Source organism: Pleurodeles waltl, chromosome 1_1, assembly GCF_031143425.1.
Source record: "Pleurodeles waltl isolate 20211129_DDA chromosome 1_1, aPleWal1.hap1.20221129, whole genome shotgun sequence".
NCBI classification, from domain to species: Eukaryota; Metazoa; Chordata; class Amphibia; order Caudata; family Salamandridae; genus Pleurodeles; species Pleurodeles waltl.
The window spans coordinates 795,354,244-795,380,127 of record NC_090436.1 but is presented as its reverse complement, the minus strand read 5'-3'; positions in this window follow the sequence as shown (position 1 = coordinate 795,380,127).

Here is a 25,884-nt window from a genome sequence, read left to right as displayed (position 1 = left end):
GTGAGAAGGGAGTGACAAAAAGGAACCGCCACTTTAGTGTACATGGAGCATGTATGTAACTGGACAATGAAAATGGCTATGTATGTACAATCGACACCAATGATGCAGTTTTCATTCGAAAATTGTGTACCAGCACTAGAACATGGCGACCGCCTGTCCTGTATGTAGGGACAGGTGAAGTGATGTCACTCTGCCGGCATTGTACATCATGGAGGAAGGCGGTCTGCACCGCTGTGCTTTTCCTCATAGGCTAAAATGGGGCTCTACAGTACAGTATCCAATGAGGATCACCGGCGGCGGTGACGGTGTACACCGCCGCGGAGGTGACCGCCATTTACTGACTATCACCTCACTTGATTCCTGACTTTCCACAGGACAATACCTCCATTGTGTGTGCTGCTGAGACCTGTGTCTTGAACCTGCCATGGCCCATGTGACAGGGGAAAGGGCCCCTGCCTTCACTTCAGAGGAAGTAGAGAGCCTGGTGGACAGGACCCAACCCCTGTATAGACAGCTGTATGGGCCTCCATACCAACAGGTGAGAACACCCTGGGGACGTCGCATGCAACAAGGCTGCATGGAGATGTGTGTGTTTGCTGGCAGTGTGTCATTTGGGTGGGGGGTATGGCTGGTGGTAGTGTACAGGCAGGGCTCCGGGTGATGTGTGTGCCATTTGAGGGGCAAATGATGTCTGAATGCCATATTTGTAACAGGCTGCATATTTGGATACATGATGTCCCTCTGTTTGTGTTTTCCCTGCAGGTCAGCGCCTATCAGAAGAAGGGCTTGTGGTGTGCCATCGCCACAGAGGTGCGGACCATGGTGGTTTACAGCCTGTGGAGCATCACCTGCTGGAAACGGTGGGAGGACTTGAGACGCTGGGCCCAGAAAACTGCAGCTGGGGTGCCCATCGGAACTTGACCCCTGATGGCCCGCATACAGGCGGTGGCCTATCCAGAGCTGAATGGGCGCTTGAGGGCATCACAGCATCCACAAGGGGGAAAGTCTAGTGTGTGTGACAACCATCTTTGATGCCTCCTGCAACCAATAGTGTATAATTTACCCTCATTTATAAAGGACACTACACATATCTTGAGCCTATTGAATGACATTGAATGGGACCATAACATGCTGCTAGTGACATTGGATGTGGTTTCCCTATATACGTGTATCAATCATGAATTGGGAAAAGAAGCCGTTAGGTTTTTTCTCAACAGAAGGTCAGCCAGCCTTTGGGCGCATACAGTTATGTTAATTGAAATGATTGACATTATTCTCACTAACAATTACTTTCTGTTCAATAATACCTGGTTCTTACTGAAGCAAGGTGTGGCCATGGGTTCTAAATTTCCCCCCTCCTATGCAAATCTGTTCATGGGATGGTTTGAACATAAATGGGTTTGGGGTCCTTCATCTGCCCAGTGGCAGTCACATATCTTGTTCTGGGGAAGGTACATAGATGATTGCTTTCTAATTTGGACTGGTGGAGAACAGAAATTGTTTGAATTCTGTAGTTTTCTGAACTCTAATAACATGAACGTTAAATTTACTTATCAATACAGTGCAGTAAGCATTGAATTTTTGGATGTGGAGATCTTTGTTGCAGAGGGTAAAATCCAGAGCAAACTTTTTCGCAAATCTACGGCGTGTAACGCTATTTTACATGCGAGTAGCTCGCATCCCAGACAACAAATTGCTTCCATTCCCTTTGCTGAATTGGTGAGAGCAAGACGTAACTGTAGCCGGGATGAGGATTTCCGACAACAGGTGGAGGATATGGGTAGGAGATTTGTTACACGGGGTTACTCTAAGAAGCTAATGAGGAGAGCCCAGTATAGAGCCTTACGTCTCACCAGAGGGGAGACTTTGAAAACTAAAGAACGCCAAGCGGTTCTGGACGTGTCAAGTAAGACAAGGTTTATAACTAGTTACAATGATGCATCACTGATTCTTAAGAAATGTATGAGGAAACATTGGAACATTTTACTACAGGATGAGTCTTTAAGGAAATTACTACCAGACAGATTCTCAACAACTTATCGACGAGGTAGAAATTTAAAGAGTATTTTATGTCCCAGTTTGTCTACCAGCTTGACAAAAAAAACATGGCTCTCTACACAACTCATTGGTTTTTTTAAATGTGGTTGCTGTGGGGTATGCCGCTGGGCATGCCATAATATTGGTGAATTCTCAGAGGGGGGCAGAAAATACACTATTAGTACTCTGATCAATTGCAATACCACTTTTGTTGTGTATATTATACGCTGTAGATGTCAGAAGATTTATGTGGGAAGCACAATACGCCAACTTAAAATTAGGATTGGGCAGCATTTTCGAGCAATAAACAGCAATGATGTTAGATATCCCTTGGTTGCACATATTGTTGATTGTATCTCACAAACCTCCCATAGAAGTTTCAAATTTTTTGGAATAGAATATGTCCCTAAGGATCCAAGGGGTGGAAACAGAGAACTAGCTTTGCGCAAGAAAGAAGCTCTCTGGATCATGAGATTGAAGGCCGTTGAGCTAGGCCTTAATTCCGACAGAGAATTAGAGTTCTTTCTGGGGGATTAGCATGTATTTATTCAATTTCTTTTTACTATATGTTATTGATTGGTTTCCTAGTGTGTACCATGGAAACTTTTTTGTACAAAATCAGAGTTTGAGATTTGTGTCATTTATATGTTTAACAATTGTCCTTGGGTCTTTTCTGTAATTTCAAATATATGTCATTTTGTTGATTGACAATTTTATTTTGCAATATGAAAATCAATTTGCATGTAATTATTAATTTGGGGATTATTTGTTTGAAAGCTCAATATTACCATGGAGTCTCTTGTGAAAAATAATTTTTGGAGTACTATGTCGGATGATATGTTACTCCTTTTTGCATAGGTAAATGTTTGTTCATTGTATATTCAAGAGCCAAAATTCTCCAATTGGTCATCAATTAATTTGCATAGTCTCCGTACATGGATTTGACACCTTATTGTATATTTGTTTCCAATTCAGATATTAATTTTGCCCGACTTCACTATAAATAAACCGGTTATGGAAGTTACCTATAAACCACAAGGCTCCCTTGTTAGGTTATGAGGGGAAAGTTTCTATTCTTGATTTGTTGTTGTCTTTTTCCCTTACAATATGCTATATCATTGTTACTAGTTTGCTATACTGTGTAAAAATATATGGTAACTTTATAGAACCATATTCTTGGAGGTTTAGACGATATGGGGAGAATTCCGGTTTTCTTTTACGGGGTACACGTAAATGAATTGGATTGCTATTCCTTTTGTGAGTCAGTGGGTCCCCGTTACTCACGGAACCCGTCATCAGTAAACACTAGTTTTTTGGCTAGTCCTACCTTTATTTTGAGTCTTTGACGCACTGACGTGTCCTTACACGGCTATCCCGGAAGTATATTTACTTCCAAATTGTGTTCACACAGGCTTTGGATGAGACGCGTACTCGCGTCGCGGTTACTTTTGCAATTCTACTCTATTTCAACACTGATATGGCGATTTTACTATTTATAGGTGAGTTGGAAATACTAAATTCTAATGATTCTCCGTTCGGGCCGTGTACGTATACTAGCCTATTACAGTACGCTATTCGTGTAGATTTTATATATTCAATAAGTTTACTCTTTCTTTCATTTTACAGTTTCAATTGAAGACGGATTAGAATCATTTAGGACAGAAGGTATTCTATTGGAACTTTATGGTATTTTTCTTGATTCTTTGAGATTTAAAACTGATGGCTTACATAGATTACACTGAACTTTAATAGGTCACTTGGCCTCTTTATTTCCTTTTCTTTCTCTCTTTTATCCTTTGTGTCAGAGGATTTGCATATGGCCCTTAACATTAATAAGGTTCGACTAAGGTCATAATTTTGGAGAATGGTGTAAATACGAGGTAATTGTTAAATCTTTTGTCTTTTATTCGGAATTGAATACTGGACCATTAGGGTTGTTTTTCGTGTTGTCACTATGGTCTTTCCCTTAGTATAAATCAAACACTAACGTTTTGATGGTGGAAGGTATAAAGAGCACTTACTTGAATGGTGCATGTCGTTTGATCACTATTTGTTGCATGTGGTCACCTTAGCCTTTGACAGAATCTTTGGTGATTTTTTTAGTTGGTTCCCCTTTCACAATTTTGACATATCTAAGTTGGAGCATTTTGGTTCTTATGTTTTACTTTGTGTTTATAAATTGTAGCCCTGAAGAAGTCGTACGGGAATTCAAAAGGAGACTTCCCTAGACGAAACACGTGTTGGCTGCTAATGACTGTAGGCTGAAAATAAGTTTGAAATGGGCTGGATTTGTATCATCAAGCCGCACTAATTGTATCACTGTTGTTTACAATTCTTTGCAAATTTTCATTTTGGTTGTATTCAAACTGTTAAGTCATATTGATATCATTTCGATCAGATTTTTTGATAAATATATATATCAAAAACATACTGTATGTGGACTGTTGTATCCTTAACAATCTGTGGGTTGATATTTCTTTTGAGTGAGAGAGCTGCCACGCATTTTTTGTTCTCAACCATCTTTGATGCCTGGCATGGAATTCTGATGGTGGTTTTAGTCAGTGGATGCCCCTTTATGCCAACTCATACATTTCTGAGTGGTCCAGCTCAGGGTTAATGCGTGAATATCAAAATCTGGATAGCTAGCGAGGTGGCATTCCATGTCAGACAGGGCTTAGTAGGTCCCAGGAGGGGTGCAGATGGCAGTGTTTGGCTCTTATCCTGCTGTGCTACCTAGCCAATGGAATGCCAGTGCTGTGTATACTGCTCAATGTTGGTCCCTGTGTGTGATGGTGATGTGTATGCCATCTGTGGTGTTGGTGCTGTAATTGACCCAGTGCTACCTTTCTTTCTCCCCCACCCCTGTTTTCTTCTGTCATCCTGTCCATGTGTGCGCTAGCATCATCTGGCGAAGGAGCAGGGGCACTGGCGAGTGATGGACCTGCTGCCCACGGGACGCAGGAAGCAGAGTCCACCAACGCCCAGGGGACCCGTGGGACGGAGGGCGAGGGGAGCACCACGGCGGGGACAGGAGGTGACAACACTGACTCTGAAACCTCCTCCGATGGTTGCTCTCTGGTGGTGGAGGACACCTCTAGAACCGCCCCAGTTACAGGTACAGCTGCCAACCCCGTACTAGCACTGCCCTCCCAGTAGCCCCTTACCCAGTTGCCCGTGCCCACTCACCCAGGATGGTGGGCATCTCCTTCGCCCCCAGGCAACTCAGGCCCTGTCCCAGTCAATCCTGCTGCCCTCAGTGAGGAGGATATTGACCTCCTGAGATCCATCTCTGTAGGGCAGTAAGCCATTGTGAATGCCATCCAGGGTCTGGCATCCCTGGAGGGCATTCAGGGTGGCTTGGTGGCCCTACAGAGATTATTTCAGGCTCTGGCCTCCTCACTAATGGCAGCCAGTGTCCCTGGTCCAATCATACCACTTCCAACTACCACTTCCCAGTCCCAGTCTCATAAACTCCAGCATATCCAATGCACACATACAGACAAGCATGCACACAAAACTTCACACAAGAGTGGCACAGACAAACACAGGCACCACAATTCAAGCCACAAGCACTCACACAAACAACACACAGTTGCACACACAACAGCATCCACTGCCCCCACTGCCTCCCTCTCCTCTTCCTCATCACTCACAATCACATCTGCACTCACACCTGCATGCACTGCACCAACAGTCCCAGACCCTGCCACCTGTACACACTTGCCCACAGACACCACAAGAGCAGACCGGCAGACATGCACCCCACAAACCACATACATAGTCACCAACACCACCACCATCACCACGTCATGTAGCACACCCACCTCACTTGCAGACACCACAACATCCATCCACACATCCTGTTTGTCCTCTCCCACCATGTCAGCCCCCCTCCAAAGAAACACAAATGCTCACACTCAGACCACCAACAGCCATCCACCTCACACACGCACACTGTCCATGCACCGGCACTTAAGTCCAGCAGATGTACACCTCCTACAATCACTCACTCTACCTCCACTCCCTTCCCTCCTCTCACATCCCGCCCCAAAGTCCCTAAGAAGCTTTTCCTTGCCCATCTTGACCTCTTCCCTACCCCTCCCCCCATCCTACCCATAAGTGCAAGGTCCCAACTACCCAGCTCAGCACCTCAGCCAACCAGTCTGCCACTGCTTCACCAAGAAATCTGCTGCTAGCACTACGAGGCCCCTGACTGGGACGGCAGCCACTCTCAGCATGGACACACCTCCGCCTCAAAAATAGAGGTCTACGGTGGGGAATCCTAAGGGACAGAGGACGTAGTCAGTGGAGGCACCTCCTAGAGCTGGAGGCCACGACACAAGTCACATGACAAAGGCCAAGGGGGCCCGTCACAGGAAAGAACCCAAGGATCCCCCACACCTTCCTGAGGGGAAAGATCCACATCCACCACCTGAGGGCAAGGATACCCCTCCACCACCTGAGGGGAAGGATCCCCATCCACCACCTGAGGCCAAGGATACCCCTCCACCACCTGAGGGGAAGGATCCACATCTACCACCTAAGGGCAGGGATACCCCTCCACCACCTGAGGGGAAGGATCCCCATCCACCATCTGAGCCCATGTAGCCTACCCTTCAGAGTCTGTGGCCTAAGACTCCCCTCCAGAGCCACTGGGTAAGGACCCCCTTCCAGAACTAGTTGGCAAGGAGCCCCCTCCAGAACCAGGGGACAGGGAGCCCCCTCCAGAACCAGTGGGCATGAAACCCACTCCAGAGACTGTGGCCTAAGAGTCCCCTCCAGGACCAGTGGGCAAGGAGCCCCCTCCAGAACCAATGGGCAAGGAGTCCTCTCCAGAACCAGTAGGCAAGGAGCCCCCTCCAGAACCAGTGGGCATGATATTCATTCCAGCTGAGGTGCCCCCCACCCCCTTCCCCCTGAGGTGCCTGCACATTTCCAACATGATGCCCCTGAACAGTGGAGTCCCGATGATGTCAGGAGTCAAGTTGTGGCTTGGACGATGTCCTGTGGCCATGTGGCCCTTTGGGTTTTTGGACTGGCAATTGGCCCAATCTGTACATTGAGGTGTACATTGTAATTACCTTATTCATTATGGTGACTGTTGGCAGCCAATTACAGTGTTTGTACTACAGGTATGTGTCCTTGCATTCTTTGTTCGTGGGTCCTGTTACAGTTGATTTACCCTGCAGCTAGTTATGTGTGTGTATATGGTGTGTGTTGCGCGTTTGTGTGTCCTTCTCCTTTTCCTCCCTCCCTCCCTTGTGTGCTAGGCGGCTGTACTCACCATCATCGTCTTCGTCGGTGTTGGTGCTCCAGGACGGCCATGGCGTGGTAGAGCATTGGAAAGACTTGGAGTTCCGGTTCCATTGAGGACACGGAGTCCTCTGTGTCCCTGAAGGTGAGTCTTTCCTTTCCTTTGAAGTGTTTCCGCCAGACTTTTGATGACGTTGCTACCGCCCCAGAAATCCTGGCAGTTTGCTATGGGATAATATGGTGAGCGGTACCTTGTCTTCCATCTGGCTGTAGGTGGCTACCGCTGTGGTCGGTGGTGTTAACGCCCTGGCAGTTGGTGTGGTGCATTAGCTGCCTATGGGAGGTCTCACCGCCATGGTAATCATTTTTTGGCAGTAATTACTGCCAGCCTGTTGGTGGTATTACCGCCACTTTAACAGTGGTGGTCAGTACACGCCAATGTCATAATAACCACCTTAGTGCCTTGGAATAAAAAAAAATTCCTATATTACAATTTGTCATCTTTTCTAGGGAGGACAAAAATCATGTAATTTGGTGTAGTTTAACTACACAAAATTACAGCACAATTCTACTCAAGATTAAGATTTACTCAAGGAGCACAATCCTGCAGTGAGTGATATTTTTGTAGCACAAAGTGAATCTGAGGATGAATTTGTGCTGACAAAATAGTGCTGTAGACAACAGAACAGGAACAACACCAGCTGGCAGCTGCTTGTGCGCTGTTCCTGTGCTTTTGTGTAGGCATTTTTGCCCAAAATGACTCCAAATTGCATTAACAGGTGTAAATGCATAATGTTTAGTAATTTTATGTCACATGAGTAACACAAAATTACTAAAAACAGCTTAGATTACTCTGGCATAATTAAAGTTTTGCCCAGGCTTAGCTTTTACACCATTCTTTATAACAATTGCACGTGAAGTGAACAAACAGCACAGCACACACGCATGCAAGTAACTGAGGGGTAGGTACAAGTAGAATTATGCATGCATTTTGCATGACACAAAATACATACATAAAACAAAGATCAAGTGGGATCACTCTATGTGTTTCACTGCATACAACACAGCAAATGTGAATGCTGAAAAAATGTGAAAGTCATTGTTGTTTAACCCTATTGTGGGAAAGCAGTGTGACATAAAAAGATGTGGGTCATGCTCCTGTAGTTACAAACTAGAAGGCAACAGTAGTTACTGAAGTCAACAAATATCACAAAGTACAGGGAGATCCAAAGTGTACACAATATACTTTATTAAGTTATTAAGGGCCTGATTTAGATGTTGGCGTAACTGTTCCACCGTCAGTTTTCTGATAGAAAACCCATCCCCCACCTTGGCAGTCCACCCTCCCAATTTAGATGTTGGTGGTCCCAAAGAATTTAGCCCGCCCAAGTCCAGCCAACTCTTCCAATGATTCCCATCTGCTGCAATGGCACCATAGGAAAGTGTGGCTGACAGTGAGACTCCAGCCACACTTACCACCGAGCAGATTTGGATGTGGCAAACCACTGAGCAAAAAGTGGAGGTCTGACCTCCACTTCTGACCTAGATTGGGAGGAAAAGGGGGCAAAAACTCACCTTTTCTCCTACTTCTTCTTCCATTTCTGGCTGGAAACAACTGGACAGGGCCCTCCGTCGCTGCTGCTACAAGACCACTGTGAAAACACTGACTTCCCCATCGCTGGACATGAAGGTAGGCAATCCGCCCACTGCAGACATATACATGTCACAGTAATTTTAATACATTACTGTGACATGCATGTGTGTGGGGACATGGGTGGGCCGGACATGTGTGGCGACACAGTGGTACACAACACATATTGAACACATACACAACTGTCGTTATGGCATCAATATTCATAGCCAAAGGAAGGCTGGCTCCAGAATGATGGTACAGTCACACTAGTCAACTGTGCTGAAGTGTGCACACTGCAAGAGGACCTTAACCTGTCATGTTGTGCTTCGAGTTGTGTGTGTGAGTCAGTACGTGTATGTGCGTATGCGATTGGCAGCGTGAGGTGGAGGTAGGTATAGTGGGTGATGTGGTTGTGTCAGTATGTGTGCCACATGCATATGGCATGGATGTTGTGTATGTTATGATGTCTGGTGTGTTGCTGCATTCAGGATTCAGGTGTGTGTTGTTGTGTGGTGGTTGCTGTTGTGATGTGTGTAGTTGTGCTTGTGTGTGTGTTTCTGTAGATGAGTGTGTAGGTATGCTGGTTGTGTCATGTGTGGGAGTAGTGTCACTAGTGTGTGCATGTTGTATCATGGATGTATGAGTGTGTTTACAACATGTATGTATTGTGTTGTGTTGGAATGCCAATGGATATTGGTGTGACTGTAGTGTGTTGTGTCATGTGTGATGCAGGTGGATACATATCAGAAGGGTTGAGTGTGTGTGTGTGTGAAACTTACCTCTAATCCACAGCCAATGCCATTGTCCGATGTCCATTTGGTCCAGCAATGACCTCCCTCCATCAGCAAACTGCTCCCAGTACACCGCCTGCAGGACTGTAACATCGAAATACGTTCGGCGGGAACCCACCGGCCTGACGGCTAGGAAGAGCACTCCTTTGTGGCAGTGTGGGACTCAGTTGCAATACATCTAAATATGGCGGGCGGCAGACTGTAACCTTGACGGTCTTTTCAGTGCCGACCCGGATTGGCTGTAGGACTGCCAACATCTAAATCAGGCCATAAGTGAGTATATGTGGCTAAGATCACTCAAGCGCTGAGACCATAGAGACATTACAGACATGAATTGGGGGATAAGGATGGAGACCTAGAGCCACAGGTGAGGGAGAAAGAAACCACTTAGAATATTTGAGAAATTGTTAACCAAAAAGAAGAAGGATGCCATTCCAGGGGTGTGAGTTTAGACACCTTTTCAAAATAATGTCAAACTTTGGATAGAACAGACAATGACCAAACAAAACAAACACACATTCTAGCAATTGAGACATTTTTAGACCAATTTAATCTTCTGCACCTCTCATTGGATCAAATTGAAGAATTAATATGACCAGCTACACTTTCAGCTGTCCGGGAAATTATAAAAACTGCTCCCTTAAGAAGAACTGCTGAGCGAGATGCAAAATCAGCAGAAATATAACCGCTTGATTAAATAAACTCTAGTCTTTTTTTCTGAAATTAATCAGGAAAATATTGACAGGGTAACCAGCATCTGCTACAGGGAATTCAGCAGACATTAGGGTCTCATTGAAAAAAGGGAAGCCATTTCAATATTTGAGTTCATATCAGCTTATCTCCTTTCTGTGTATGGATCATAAAATATGTACATGCTTCAACAGTATACTAATAAATAGAGTCACTAGCCAACTGGTACAAATTTGGCAAGCATTGATTCCAGGGAAAGATATGACCAAACGCACCAACACAATGGTAGCATTATTAATTTTGCACAATCTACCCAACAACCTATAAGCCTAATTGCTTTAGATGCCGAAAAGGCTTTTGACTGTGTAGAGTGGGTATTTCTTGGGCTATGCTCAGAAGGTTTAATTTCCCTCTCTCAGTCACTGAATGGATTAAAGTAGCATACATGGCCCCACAGTAAGTGGTTGCCATAAAAATTATTAAACAAGTGTTTATGTATTTTGAATAATAAGTTTATGTAGAAGATAAAATAACATAGAAAAATAATGCACGCATTTGAAAATGTGATTACGAAGAATGGCCACCAATGTAAAAATGTACTAATCAATTATTAAATATTATGAAATATTGCATATATGTTTGATTAATGCAGTACAATGTTATATTAAGGGTTATGCAGTAAGATATAGCTTTATTAATTGTAAGCCTTAACTTAGCGACTGTCTTGGCCTACTTGCCAGGCCTCATGCAAAAGCTGTATTTCTTAGCTTTTAATATAATAGCTGACTAAGAAAGTTAAACTGTGAATTTCTATTGTACTGTTTAAATGTGCTCATAACGGAAGCTTCTCGTGTGAACCGACTGCTAGGGGATGATGTTCTTTCTAATGCAATATTTTATGTGTGATGTGTGTGAGACTAACTTTCCCAGGACAAGAACAATGAAGATACTGACTAGAGTAGAAGCTGCAACAATATTGTTACCTGACAAGCCAGATGATGAGGACATTGCAAGACAAACCAATCAACGATATGTGAATGGAGTAATATTAAAATTCATAGATTTGGGATTTTAGTTTTATTGGACGGAGTATGAACACACAATTAACTGACCAATAGGGATTTGGGGGGAAGCTTAGGTGACTTTGACTTAACAACACTGCACAGAGAGAAGAAAGTCATTACTGCCCATTTTTCCTGACCAAGAGGTTACTACTTTCTTATGCGTCTTGACAAGAGACGTGCTTAACTTTAATGCTTAAAGACTTTGCCCTTTTAAATTCTTATGGTGAAGCCTGATGCCTTGCTGATCGACTGATGTCCTGAGGACAAAGACTGATTGTTCTTTGCTGATCCACCCTGAGGATAGGTATATCCAGGTTGTGATTATTATGCATATTTGCTTTTTCTTTCTAGGTACCAACTATGCTGTTTTGTCTATGGCTCTACCATAGTTAGTGTTTTTTCCAAATTTGTGATACTAAATTGTTTTGCATGCAGCGCGCCATGCTGATGCTAATATGATTGAGGATTCTCACCAATGACTTATGATAGCAGGGACTAATGTTTGATTAAATTCCCTGCGAAACTTCATGTATGTTATCACGTTGGCCCAGTTGACTTTGCTATTGATTTGCACCATAACCTCAGAATGTGTTGGTGTTTAAGCTTTGATTAGATTACATTTCTTCCACCGCTTTGGACAACCAGTGTTGTTTCTGTATGTGTTTCATCTGATTTTTAGATTAATTTACATGACCTTAGCTTTCTTAATGTAGGGAAACAAATATTCTAAACTTTTACTAAAGGTGTGGTTATTCATGACTGAAAGGTCATGGTGTGTGACAATTACTGACTCCATTGATTATTGATTTTATCGATTACTAATGATTATTGTGTATTAATTATTGATTATGTACTGGATCTAAGGTAAGAACATCTTAAATGCGAGTCAAAAGGTTCATCGACCTATTCGCATCCCCTTGTAAGTTCACTTATTAAGGTCAGACGCGCTAACACAATTAATGGGCTGTCGTCAAAACCCTATTTAAAATTTCAAGGAATCCTCCAAGGTTACACAGGGCACCTGGAGCCTTTTCTCTTTTAAATAATTATTTCGAAGGGGTTCCCACCTGAACGATATCATTACAGTTATGGCATAAGCCGATGACATGCTAATTGTTACAACTAATTTAAATGTATCTATTTCTAAAATTGAGACTATTTCAAAATCTTTCAGCAATGTGTTGGATATAAATTAAATATAGAGAAGACACAAATATTACTAGTTGGCATCATTTTAGCAAGAACCACTTACTGAGTTCAAAAACTAAAATATTTGGGTATATGACTTACACCTATGTATAATTCTATAAACATTATTGTCTTTAATGAAGGAAGTAACATGGCTTCTTAATAAATTGGGAACATCTTACAATACGTGGCAATGTTAACCTGACAAGATTGATTATACTCCCTAAATTGCTCAACCTGTTCTCAGCTTTACCTATAAACTTAGACTCAGCCATTTCAGCAATTATTTGGCCCCACAAGCAATCAAGACAGGAAAGTATGCATTTGCAGCTCCCATTGCCTAATATGCAATTTTATTAGTGAGGATCTATTGCCTTAAGAATGCTAAGCTAGGGGAAGGTAGTTGAAAAGCATTCTCACACACTGACATCTAGGGCCAGATGTATCAAAGGTTTTTACCCATTCTGTGTCTATGGGAAAAAGTGTTCGTACATATGGCCCCTAGTTTTCAAAAGTGCCCACATTTTTTTATTACGATTTCTGAATCCCAAGCGTCTCCCTAAACATTATAAATACAAGGGAATTCTGGCATAAGTAAAAATAGATATGGTAGCAAATCTGCAGGTATTTTGAAATGCCTACTTTATATGGTTATCAACCAATATGGAACAATCCATTACTGAAAGAAACAGCCAGAATTAGTGATACATCTATATGGTCTGGTATTAATCTTAAATTCCTACATCAATTATACTCCAACAGGATATTTAAATGTTTTAATAAAATAATAAAATTTATTTATTGTCCTGCCTACAGAGTTTTTTTAGATACGCACATTTAAAAATGTGTCGTTATTATCCCAGTATTAAACCTGAACCAGATGTACTCCCGAAATGATGTTTGAAATTGATGACGCAACTAAACCTTCCTATGAGAATGTTAAATGAAAATTTTATGGATAATCAAATAGGTAGGTTGGAACACTGGGCATACAAATGGACTTAGTAGCGTAGTCCAAAATATCTTTAGATCAAATTCAGGAATGACTCAATATGAGTTTAAAGGTCACGACTATAACTAAATTAAGGCTACACTACTATAAGTACTTATTTGATTTTTAAATAATGCCAGCAGAGAGGAATTGATGGGGCACACAGGCATATAGTGGTTGTCCTAGATGCAAAGAACCAGATATAGATCACATACATATGTTTGCTTCTTGCGATAGATCTTATTGGGGCCAGGAAATGGAAAAAATATCATTAGTAAATGATCAGCTACGTCTAAGTTAAAATTGAATTTTGCATTTTTATCTAAACTAATGAGACCCTTACGTTGGCCAATTGCTGGTAAGATTTCTTCATCCGGTTACATGGGTCAATCCTGCAGAATTGCAGAGCAGGATACAGGAATTGTTTGCTGTAGCTACGTTTTAAAAACAAATTACATAACTAAGCAAACTAAAAGATGTTGAGAAATATAGAACTTTTTATCCTAAAATGTTTGCAACAGAACTGAAAGAATAACTTTATATTTAATGCCAAAAAGGATGTGGGTAGTAAGAAATGGTAATTATGTTATGTAATCTGCTATAGAAAGAAAAAAAAGCATGATGACATGCACAATTTGACCAATAATCAGCAAGGCGTAAAAAAGATTTAAACTGTTCCTTGTTTGTGGCGTCTAACCTCCCTCACTGCCTTTACCAAACATCTTTACAGTTCCATCTCTCTTTTCGACACAGGAGGCCCATCACAGCAGACTCCATCTATTTCAATATTTTTTCCTTTCAACAGTTAAAACCGTTCATGCTCATGCTCTTCCTTCTTCTTTGCAAAACCTACAATTTTAATCTGAAATAAGCCATTTCTTGAATGACTTAAAAAAGTTGCCGGGCATGTTAGAATACAGTACGGATGTAACCCAATCTAAACAACATACTTTGGAAAAAGAACATGGCATCTTACACAATGTTAAATGATGATATTTCTTGTGTAGCTCAGTTTAGTGATGGGCTGATGACATATCTAAGATTGAAAATGCCCCTGCTTGCTGACAGAATGCCAACTTCTTTCCAATATTTTACTGGAGGCGGGGATCCACCTAAATGTTTCCAATTAAAACTTGCAAATCTGCAAACCTACAGAAGGAGCCATTGATCTTAAGATCACAAAATACTGGTGCAGCCATTATGAAAACTCTCATTTTCTACATTTATGTTTTCCACAAAAAAACGTACTTTTCATGTTTTCAAATTGTGCACACTTTGTGCATACAGGATAAGTATTCTTCATTATAACAATTCAGTGTGTGAACCCACGAGTTTCCCAAAGCCAGTGTTGAAAACATACTTTCGTTCTACTCCAAATGAAAACACTGGACATGACAATACATAATTGTGACTTTTGGTTAATTGTGAGTTCTGCAGTATAACACCAATTTCCCATGTTTTCCTAGATCTGTCCATATCTCCTCTACACCTGATGATCACTCCAGCTGATTACTGTCTGACAAAATCACAAGCGCTTCTTCTCAGATGTAGTGCCAGAATATCATGGACAAACAATTGTGTCATAAACATGTTGTAATCTAAATTTCAACTACCAAAATATCATGAAGTGTATCTAGGTAAGTACAGATTAACTGTGTTTAACTCTGCATCTACCCTGACAATATATACATCTGAAAGCACAGAGACCACTGCGATGCATGTATGTGCTGTTGCAGAATTCCTACATCAAAGATAGAAGATAAGAGCAAACATCATGAGGCAGCTGTAGTATGGCCCATGCTGTGACGTATCCTGTACTTCTACATCTATATAAGTAGTTTTGATTTATAGCTTAACTCCCAAGTCTTTTAGATCACTGCCGGGGGAAGTCACCTGCGAGGGCTTAATCCGGCAATGTATGACATGATGAGGGGCACATTTTATCTTTTATGTTTTAATACCATGGTGCTGTTGAAAGGTAATTAGCTGGGGTAAATTGTAATCCAATTTGTAAGTACTTTTATGATCCTGGCACTCCCACCGTTAGCATGGTTTTTATATTGTGTATATATTATGGAGTTTTAATATGCTCACCATTTGCAGTGGGGCGTACTACGAATATAAATATTTGCTTAATTTTCATGTTAAATGTGTTGGATTTTTAAAAAATGTTATTGGTTTCTATCTTTACTTATACTTTTATGTTTTTTAATCAAAATAAAGTTTACTATGATGAAAATTATACTAAGGCAGCAATGGAGAGCTCCTCTTTTAATTTTATAACTGTCTTAGTGAATAACACCCATTATCATTAGCTGCTGGATCAAAAGGATTATATTGAGATTAGAATGAAAAACTCTTGTATTAAAACCTTTGAAACAGAACAATGTAAAACTTTAGCATTGATATAAGAAAATTCAGTAAATATTTCCTGTCACCTTCGGTAGCATCACAGGAAGAATCAGTACACGGTTCAAAACTTTGAATAGTTTGCTCGGTTTGCCCAATAAACACAGGTAGTATTCTTAAGAAAGAGCCTGTTCAATTCCTAGCACCTTGCAAACAGCTCTATAAAAATGTGAGTTCGCCTTATAATGGCTGTTCAAACTAGGCTGAGTACACCCTTCCCACAGCTGACTCTCAGGGTAGTCAAAGGCTTCTCAGGGAGTGGTGTTTGTGGCAAAAGCTCAGAACTCACCAGTAAACCAACAGATGCAATAATGTATTTTCCATCATTGTGGTTTTATTTCGAGTAAACAGAAAATATGGTAATCACAAAGCACAAGGCATTATTACAAAGCACAAGTAGGGGAATCAAAAATAGGAATTCAATCTGTGATGTCTTCCATGATGTCATCTGAGATATGAACAGTGATGTCTTCAATGATGCCACTGAACATGTCATGGCAACTGAGCAATGTAATATGTGGGGTCATAAGCAGTGCATGGCAATGGCGAAAGTTATAGTTAGAACAGTAAACTTTAATGGGTGAATTTCAGTATTTTTTAGTTTAAAATTGTATTATTAACTGACATTTCCACCAACCTATAACCTACTGTAACTTCTAATTTTTAAGTTTAAAAAAAAATATATAGTAAGACATTATTACAGCCCTAACTATAATGTCACTTTAACCTTTGTTTTTTTAGTGATTTTCTATAGAGTTTTTGTTAATGTAAAGTAAAATGTTACTAACATGCCCAAATTTACAGTAGTAGGCCCTTCGCTATGTTAGAAGGCCTGAGTATGTGGACGAAGTGAGCTCTCTATGAAGTGCTGCACGCAGAGCTGTTTCTCTTTAGTTGTGGCTCACCCACCTATTTGGGCTTGGGTGTCTTGAGGGAGTGGGCTCTCCATGAAGAGCAGCACCGAAAGTGTGGGTTGTATGAAGTGGGTCTTGCCCACCTAAGTGTGCTTGGGTGTATGTATGGAGTGGGGTCTACACAGAGTCTGCGCACTGAGTGCAGAATGTACATGGTAGGGGCTTGCCCACCTAATGGGTATTAGGTCTCTGAAGGGAGTGCGCTCTACGCACAATCTGCACACTTCGCGCTACCTGTGTGTAGTAGAGGCCTGCCTTCCCTGTGTTTCAGGAGGGTATAGGCTCTTCACACTGTCTGCACACAGAGCGGAGACTGTGGGTAGTATGAACTTGCCCAATGAATGGGGATTCGTAGTGTATTAGGACTTCACTCTCTGTAAAGTACGTAGGCAGTGTTTTCATTTTTTGTTTGTTTTCTTTTTAGTCACTTTAATGGGAGTCATGCGGGACCACACAGAGGCTATGCTGAGTCCCACAGGAACGTGGCAACATTTACTTTTGAAAATTTTGGCCCAAGGCGGGCTCTAGGGAGTCACAGTATAAGTCCTTCTTTTAAAGAGTATTTTTCAAGATTCAGTTACCAAGTCCCCGAGCCCTGTAATTGCAACTGCAACATTTTTCTTCATGTTACTGCCAGCCAATTACATGAGTCAGTCCTATGGGACTCCCAAGTAAGTCCTAACGGACTAGCCAATCTGAACATTTTATTTGTCCTGGGCAGAAGTTCTGTGGAAACAGGTACGTATATATTTTGAACAGTAACTTCTCTAAAACGACTGAACAGAATAACACCAAATCACAAAAAGACACGCTTGGGTAACTGTTTTTTCTGTATCATTGTCTAATTTTTGTTATGGCAATTGTATGGGGAAAATGTTTTAGGACCCTCCCTTTTTTACTGGGTAAAGCTTGCACAAAGCGTGCCAAAAGCATGATGCTTGTACAAGGTATAGAGAGAGTACCACTGTACTAAAAAAATAAATAGATAATAAGTAAATGTTAACATTGGAGATGGGAGCCCATGAGGGGCTCTGCATCCACCGGGGTGTTGGCCTCTGTGGTGGGTTGGGTGCAAGCCCTGCCATAACTTTATGCTATGCACAAGTCACTTACAGGCAGTTGAAGTCATAGTATGATTGCAAGCATTGTTAAAATGGTAAAATGGTACATGCCAGTTTGCTCATTTCAAGAAAATGTGCAGGGTACTTATACAAACTATGGTGGGTTAACCATAGGTCCTAGTTGTGCATGCCTTATCATTGGCTAATGTAGAGAAGTGAAGCTGTTATTTACAATTGTATGTAGGATGATGATATGGCTAATAGATCCAGTCACTCTCCTGTTCCAATCAAGATAGTGAATAATTAATACCTCAGATAGGAACCAGAGGATGTAGTAAGACACAGGAGGCACTGATTTTAGAATGTGAAAAACAGCACCTTAGGGTGATCTCAGAAGCACCTCTCTGTAATATTAAGAAGAAAACACATGATACAACTATTATACCTTCTTGTGATAGAATAAATAATGAAAAGCTCCACACATAGATCAATAGAGAATTAGCAGCTTACCTCTCTCCTAGCTCAGGCAGACCGCAATTAGTTCCTACTAGGATGCAGGCCAAGAGCTTTAAGGCTCAGAGGAGAGATGGTATGTATACAGGATGTTGTTGGAGGAAGAATTGCTGAAGATATAAGGTGCAGCTAAGATGAGGAAGAAGGTGTTTGGTTTTTGAGGTGAAGGAATGTTCTATTATAAGAAGGGAAGTACAGAAGGTCAAAAGTGGATAGAGGTGTATATGGGCTTGGGTAGGGAGAAAAGAACAAAGTGGTGAGACACAAAACCATGTGATGAACCGCTTGGGAACCAAAGAAGCCGAATCGAAGCGCCTGAGGATATTTCCAGGCACCTACTGGGCACCTGTGGAGGTCTTACACACTAACACACTACAGATTAACTCAGTTTTACATGCCCCAGAAGTTCTGACCATAACACTAAACGTTAACTAAATACATCTTATGTTAATTTCCATATTCTCGTCTTGCACAGCCGACATGCCTTGTTCTGACTTTATTGGAGGCCATAAACACTTGATATCTGCCAAAATGTACAGAAAACTCAGGGTTCCTATTTTTCTATGCCTAACAACAGTCTATGTTCAGCAGTCCTGATCCTGCTGCAATAGCTCTTTCACTGCAAGGGCTGTGGCTGTGTTTTTGCTTGGAACTTGAAAACTAGGAGAGATCAGCATTGCGACTCCGAAGGCAGCACTCATCTTCGTCAGTTGTGGCCTATTTAGGTCATGTGCAGACAGGGCACTTCAATGGCAGGTGAGGTCTCCAGGCCAGTCTTGAATAGATAGATGTTTGAAGCAGTTGTGGTTTCCAAAAAATTCAGGACAGCCATCTTGGTGGCAATGAAGGATTCTGACGCCGATATTACACAACGGTTTGCAGTTTCAAAAAGCATTTGTGTAGTTTGTGCAAGAACTGCTCACCAAGACTGTGGTGCATTTGAATCTTCAAACTTCTGGTTTCTGGATAGAAAACTATTCCATTAGTCATCTGAAACCTTGCTCCATTCAATTCTAAGCCTTGAACTGAATTTCAGGGCTGATTTAGAGTTTACCAGCTAGGGTATTCTGTAACAATTGCAAGGAAGTACCCTACCTGCCATATTGATGGTTCACCCGTCTCTTTTAAAATCAAGTGGACCATAATTAGTTGATGGAGCCATCAATGAAATGCTTCCTTTGATGGCCTAAGAGAGTAAGGGCCATCAAAGGAAGGACTTTACAGCATAATTCCCATTAAAGGCTTTTTTTTCTTGTCCAACACCACAGAAAAATACTGGTGACAGGTAAAAAGCAAAAATAACCCACACTCCCTGGGAGAGGGCTTCAAGGGTGTGAGGGTCATTAGTTCAATTCTCAAAAACAAACTTACTACCAGCGGAGATTATTTCAAGGATTCCACCCATTCCATTTTTGTATTCTTCAGCATGATGTCCTAAATTCTGCATGGATGTCCAGACATGGGTCCCTTGCTCACAGTGTCACTGGGACCAAACCAGACCCCCCCCCCCGTAAAGAGCCGAAAATGAAACAAAAATGTTCTGGAGTTAAATATGTTTTGGTTTGAAGAAAACTTGGCCTGGCTGTTTGGGGTGGGGAGTTCATGTGGAACAGGCCCAAGGTGGGCAAAACATGATGGACCTGCATGTGATCCCCAAGTAATTACTGGTAGTTGAGATTAATTCTAGTATTCCATACATCACTGTGTTTGTATTCTTTAAAAAAAGATTGGGCTTTATAGACAGCATAGGCTCCTCCTCTCAAAGATGCATTTATAGCTATAATTGGTGAATTTCAGTGTTTTTTGGTTTTCAAAGGTAAGTTATCTTATTTCAACACTTAACTATAATGTCAGTTTAACCTTTGTTTTTTTCATTGTAATTCTAAGTTTTTTTTTCAACATAAGCTAAATATTATTACCTTATGTCACTATAATACCACTTTAGCCTTTGAATTTTTTCAGTGATTTTCTAGGTTTCTTCTATCATATTCAGCCAACTTTCCACTTCACATGGCCTTCCACCATGTGAACAGTGGGGTTTGCAGCAAGATATAACTTTCCAGGAAACAGCTAGAGTGGATGAACTTTTCTTTTGAAAAGTTCTGTGCAGATTCAGCAAACGACTTTTAGTTAACTACAACTATGACCTACACTGTTTAAAATAGATAGATAGATAGATAGATAGATAGATAGATAGATAGATAGATAGATAGATAGATAGATAGATAGATAGATAGATAGATAGATAGATAGATATCAGAACAGAAAAATATACATTCACAAAGCAATAAGAACCGATGCATTAGAGCCATTGGCTGAAACATTTCACTTCACCCATGATTACATTCAGAATGGGACAATGGGACAGCCACTTCAGACATTAGCTTTGTTACCATATAAGTATTTGCATGTCTCTGCTGTTGTGCACACCCAAAGGAAACTGAGCAAGCTTCAGTGCCTGGGCTGGTGGGCCAGTCTTAAATGTTTACAGTTTTCCTCTGATTTCTTTCCATCTCCTCTTTTTATTTTTATTATTTTTAGAGCATAGTGAAGCCTCCCCCCGGACAGTGCTAACATGCTGCTTACTTGCGGTTCATTCCTTCTGCATTGTACTGCTTTCTGCGGGTCACCAGCTTCTAAACCGAGCCACTGTCATGGGTTAATATTGTCCATAGTTTTCGCTGATTGACTGAGACACTTTAGTTTAAAAGACAGACCTATTGGCATTGCCAATGCTTGCTTTTTATGAATTGTGCATTTCTATAATATTGTATGCATTGTACATCGCTCATGACTCAGATAAAGCAGGCCTGTGTTAACTACCTTACAAGTGAGGGATGCGCTCATGTGCCTTGTCAAAGCAGGGAAGGAGAGACTTATAGAAATTAACGAGCAAAACGAATCCCTAGGATATTTTTGATTACTGGTAAACCCTGCTATTGGCTTGTACCAGCAAGCGATCGGTTATCATCCCATTTAACCTTGTTCCTTAATTGTGTTTTGCTGGTGAGAATCTTTTAATAAACATATAAATAGGTAGAAGAGCATATTCAAATGGCAGTATTATTCCAATTTTCTTCTGGCTGCATGGGATTTGTGAGCCTTAAAACACGCCCTCAAGCCTACGATTGCAGGACTCGTCTGTTTCCTCCACCCCCTCGCATGTGTCACTGCAGTGACCCGGACTGAGATGTGATCTTGTAAGTAAAGTCCTTTCCATTCAGGACAGAGGGCATTATGACAAATTGTATTTGTGACTATTTAGTATTTGTACATTATTGGAGTCACGGTCGCTGGTTGCACAGTTATGGCTCGCTTGTTGTGCCTAATTGCCACTGCAAGAATTCTGTGGTCCTTTTCTCCTGTGAGATGTTGCCTCGTCTTCGTGTATCATACTCCTACGTTCGTCTCATGCCGCTGCTGTCTTCTTGCGCATCCTCCAGAGGAGACGTTTTACTTTTTCCTTTTTTCATTAATTTTGTAGCTTCTTCAGTGTCTACAACAATGTATGTATTGTGTTTTATCACCGACAGAAATCTGCGCGGGCAGCGATTCACAATTGCCATCCTGTTCGAATGGATTAGTTGGCTTGTGAATTTACCCCTGTTCTGTAGAGTGGGGGCTGGCACGTGAGAGCTCCTATTGTGCCACTGTGAGGCCCTGTGCCACCATTGTTTTGAATTAGATTGGTTACTTGAACTGTGTTCATGTGTGTGGCTGCGCAGTGTGTTCGTCTCAACATGGATTTACAATCCAGGTTGGATGTGATCACGTTGGGCAAAATTATGTTTAGTAATACATTCATATGGGGTTATTAGTGCATAATCTTGGGGGGTTTAAATTGCAAGTGATGTTTTTCCTTGTTTTTCACATACATATTTTTATCACATTTTTCTTTTAATTGTGATGGTCTTTCTGTTTTTGCGATTTGTTTTGTTGAAGATCTTTTGTCCATTAGGCGAGTGCATCAGATGAGATTGCAGAGATTTCTCTGATTAACTCAAAATGATTTATTATCCACACTGCAACAATCTAAGCAACATTTTCACCACAAACAACCCATTTTCTACACATTCCCGTATTTAAGGTGGTACCCTCCTGGGTGAGAATTACTGCTCACATTTGTGAAAGTTGTTTTTGATTAAAGTCATATGCGCCTATCCTATTAAGGAGTTATTTTCCAATTGAAACCAAAAATCTATGGGGCATATTTATACTCTGTTTGCACCGAATAAGCGTCATTTTTTTTTTTACTCTAATTCGGTGCAAAACTAACTCCATATTTATACTTTGGTGCTGGACCCGTCTATCACCAAATTTATGGAGTTAAAGTCATTTTTTGGAAGTGGAAACTTACCTTGCCTTAATGAGAAACAAGGTAGGCGTTCCTGTGCAAAAAATGACTCTATGGCCATAACGCCATATTTATACTCCCATGCAAAAAAGGTGCACGGGAGGGAGGAGGGGTCAAAATATGGTGCAAAGCTTGCTTTGCCCCATTTTTTAACTCCTGGGTCAGGGCAGGCTTTAAGGGACCTGTGGGTCTATTTCCATGGTGGAACACCATGGAATAAGCCCACTGGTGTCCTCCCCAGGCCCCAGCGCCCCCACCACCCACACCAGAGGAACTGCAGAGGATGGGGGACCCCATCCCCGGTAAGTACAGATAAGTACAGGTAAGTATTGCATTTTATTTTTTAAAGGGCCCCCATACATGGCACAGGGTGCAATGGCGATGCCCAGGGGACCCTTGTCCCCTGTGCTGGCCATTGGGGTGGTGGGCATGACTCCTGCCTTTTCTAAGGCAGGAGTCATGTGGCATGGTATATTTAGCACCATAAAATGACGCTAATCTAGTTAGAGTAATTGTTTTTTTACTCTAACCTGCCTAAAGTCATTTTTTGGTGCTAAACCCCCTTCTTCTATACCGCCAGCCCAACCCGACTAAAGTCATTTTTTAAAACTCTAGCCTACCCTTTGCACTGGCTTGCACCATTCCATAAATATGGTGCCTGGCTGGTGCACAGAAATAGTGCAAGCTGGTGCTAAACGTTTTGGTGCAAAACTGCTTTAGCGCAGTTTTGCACCAAAAAGTAAAAATAAGGGCCTATGTTGTTTAGAACACTGTGTTCCTAGTTTAGTCTAACTAGACCCCGATTATGCCTTGACTCCTTCTTGAAATGTAATGGTTGCAGATTCACCTTGTGTGTTTATATTGTCTATTGATACACAGTGGCGGATGGTGGCTTTTCAAAGTGGTGGGGCGAAAGTGTGTAATTTCTGCTCAATTGCCACTACGCCATGCCTTTTACGAGTGGTGAAGCCAGCCAGCGTGGTCGGATTGAGGGCCTGGGGGCAATTATATAAAATAAACATTCAGAGGGAGAGAGTTAGAAAAAGAGAGAGAGCGTGAAAGGAGAGAGTATAGAGAGAGAGAGAGAGAGAGAGAGAGAGCAAGGGGAGAGTGGAGGGAGAGAGCTTGCTCGGTTATTACAGACCCTGAGTTATACCGTAATGGTGTAATACCATCTTGGGATGGTTCTTCCCAGTGCCCAAAACATTTCCTGAAACAACCAAGACCGACACTGATGCAGGAGAACACAAAAGACACATGCTGGCAGGGATAACACAACAAACACTCACACAGTCAACACAGCACACACATGCAGCACACACATATACTAACGTAGACTACTCAACACAGCGTGCATACACACTGACACAGACAACACAGAAACTTCAGTTAACTTTTATTTTTCAATCTTACCTTGCACTGTGCAGGTTTCGTTCCGGGACTTTCAGCCTGCAGACAACTAGACACTACTGTCTTCCTCCTGCGTGCGCTGCTCAACCTCCAAGGCTGCTGTCTACTCCTGACAGCAGTGAGAAGCTCACCAATCCTGCAGCTTTTCTCACGTTTTCAGCATGTGAGAAGCTGCTGGATTGGATGGAGGAGGCTAACTCAGCGCTCCTTATGCAACTGGGTGTCTGTGTCTGCAATCCCCCAGCTAAAACAGCGGCTGGATTGGTGCGGGCAGAAGTGCGCATGTCGGGCTGGCCGTCACAAAACAGTCAGCCATTTTGACATACACACTGAGCACTTTTCGTATGAGGCCCTGCTACTGCCAAATGGTTAGCAAAGCAGGAATCGCCCCGGCCTCGAGCTCACAAGTGAACACAATTAAAATGGTAATGACATTGTTATTAAAACATGAGTTGTTAATAAAGGTTTATTGCTGCACTTCCAGTGGACGTGGTGACGCTCCCCCACCCTAAAGGAGGAACCGCCCCTGTTGATTCAGCATGCAGCTAAATGTGCACTGTTTATTTTGCATAACATGCTGTTCTCGAAGAACTCTGGTGGAATGATTTACTTACTTCCAAGGCACTTACATACTGTAGTGCAGTGGTTCCCAAACATTTTGACTCTGTGGACCCCACTCAATCATTATTGGAATCTGATCTGAGGCCCCCCCCCAGAAATATTGGGGACCTATTCTGTTATTAATATTTAATTTTCTAAGCCGTCGCGGACCCCCTGACCCTAGGGGTCCCCGGACCGCAGGTTGGTCAACCACTGCTGCATTGTATTCATGTATTAGTCTTTCCATTGCTCATGTAACTAGTTTGTTCTGATATCTCAATGACATTAGGTCAGAAGAGAAGAATCAATATTGATGCTGTGTGATGAGGTGAAGATAGTGAGATTATATGACATTTTGTAATGGCAAAACGTGGTTTGATGTCATATTGATACTTTTGTTTACACCATGCTGACATTGAATTTTCTATCATTTTCTATGGTGAAATGTATTATAAAAGGCCTGCGAATTGGGGGTGAGCCAGCTCTTTATGGGTCTGTACTAGGGATGGTGCCCATTATACTATCAATTTGCTGCACATTCAGGGCTTTAGGACTTAGGGTCTGATTTAGATTTTGGCGGTCGGTTACTCCATCACAACAGTGATGGATATCCTGTCCTCCAAAATATAAATCCCATTATTTTCTATGGGATTCATATTTCGGCAGACGGGATAGCCGTCACTGTTGTGATGGAGTAACCTGTCCACCACAATCCAAATCAAACCCCCAGTCTATTTTGCAAATCTTGCTTAATGCTACATTTGGTGTACACTCTGCCAGCCATCATGACAAACGATTTCTATGTCTTTTGACTGATTTATTTTGATTGCTATATTTTCACCTTTCTATATTGCACTTTACTACTTTTAATAAACCTAGATAGCACCCACACACTGTTTGTAACAAATATAAAATATAGGGCATAGTGTAACAATTGACTAAATACACTGACAAAAACAGTGAAATTGCTATCTGT